A 1,694-nucleotide genomic window follows, 5' to 3' on the forward strand; every position below is an offset into this window, starting at 1 on the left:
GTTAGGATTCGGTTTCTGATATCCTGGAGGTATAGATGGGGCTTGATTTGGAGACTGTCCGTGTGCGTATAAAGCATTATTACTCTTATATGAGAAGTTTGGATGGTTCTTCCAATTTGGGTTATAGGTATTCGAATAGGGGCTTCCTTGAGCATAGTTTACTTGCTCTGTTTGGATTCCAGTCAAGAGTTGACATTCCGCAGGAGTGTGGCCTTGGATTCCACAGACCTCGCAATTCTGAGTTATAGCAACCACGGCTGCTGGAGGCGATACGTTTAAACTTTCAATCTTCTGGACCAAAGCATCCACTTTTGCATTGACGTGATCAAGGTTACTTATCTCGTACATGCCAGTTTTCGGTTGAGGTTTTTCCACTGTTGTTCGTTCGGTTCCCCACTGATAGTGGTTTTGGGCCATGCTCTCGATAAGCTGGTAAGCATCAGCATAAGGTTTGTTCATTAGTGCACCACCTGCAGCGGCGTCTATTGTTAACCTTGTATTGTATAAGAGACCATTATAAAATGTGTGAATTACTAACCAGTCTTCCAAACCATGGTGTGGGCAAAGTCTCATCATGTCTTTGTATCTTTCCCATGCTTCGAAAAGAGACTCGTTGTCTTTCTGTTTAAATCCGTTTATCTGGGCTCTTAACATAGCTGTTTTGCTTGGCGGAAAATATCGGGCAAGAAAAACTTTCTTCAACTCGTTCCATGTGGTGACTGAGTTGGAAGGAAGAGATTGAAGCCATCTTCTAGCGCTATCTCTTAATGAGAAAGGAAAAAGACGAAGTCGAATTGCCTCTGAAGTGACACCATTAGCTTTAACAGTATCAGCGTATTGGACAAATACGGATAAATGAAGGTTTGGATCTTCGGTAAGATTTCCAGAGAATTGGTTCTGTTGCACAGCCTGCAACAACGAAGGTTTAAGTTCAAAGTTGTTTGCTTCGATTGTGGGCGGAGCAATACTTGAATGCGGTTCATCTTGCGATGGAGCGGCGTAATCTCTAAGAGCACGAGCTGGTTCTGCCATCTCGGTTAAAGAAGGAAAATCTTTGAGATCAGGAAGGTCTATAGGAGGGAGATTGTTTTCAGCACGATATTCCCGAATTCGTCGTAAGACTCGGAGATATAGTTCGATGTCGTTGATTCGTAAATAGAGCGGTTCGCCTTGAGAGCGAGTGCGTGGCATACAAATCAACGAAAGAAAGAAAATAGAAGAAAAGAAACCTTAGTCTCTACAGCGTAACGGAAGAGTTACGATATCGATTGAATAAAAGTCCCCGGCAACGGCGCCAAAAACTTGATCGCTCGACTGGGTGAGTCGAGAATGGGATACAAACTGCAAGTGCACAGTTCTATCGCGTAGTTTTAAAAGATATCGATCCCACAGGGACTTATGAATCGATATACCGTTATCTAAAGTTACTACGTAAATCTAAGGTGAAGATGTTTGATTGTTTGGGGAAAAACTAAGAGCTAAACTAATGTCTAGATTAAATATTAATAAAACGGATATCGGTATGTAATTCGTCAAAACTAGGGAATCAAGTCTTTGTCGGTTTCTTGGTTTTAAAATGAATCGTTTCGGTTAACTTTATTGGTTAAAGGTTCTATCTCAAACTCTCGCTCTGTTGAATAAACCATGATTTTATATTAATGTTGTTGTCACTTATAATTAAGTCAAAAACCATA

General features: G+C 41.0%; 1 pseudogene; it reads left to right on the forward strand.

Annotated features, from left to right (window-relative positions):
* The first annotated feature begins 547 nt into the window (after positions 1-547).
* LOC127089182 (uncharacterized) lies at positions 548-647 on the forward strand (annotated as a pseudogene).
* The last annotated feature ends 1,047 nt before the right edge of the window (positions 648-1,694 follow it).

This window comes from Lathyrus oleraceus, chromosome 5 (assembly GCF_024323335.1).
Source record: "Lathyrus oleraceus cultivar Zhongwan6 chromosome 5, CAAS_Psat_ZW6_1.0, whole genome shotgun sequence".
NCBI lineage: Eukaryota > Viridiplantae > Streptophyta > Magnoliopsida > Fabales > Fabaceae > Lathyrus > Lathyrus oleraceus.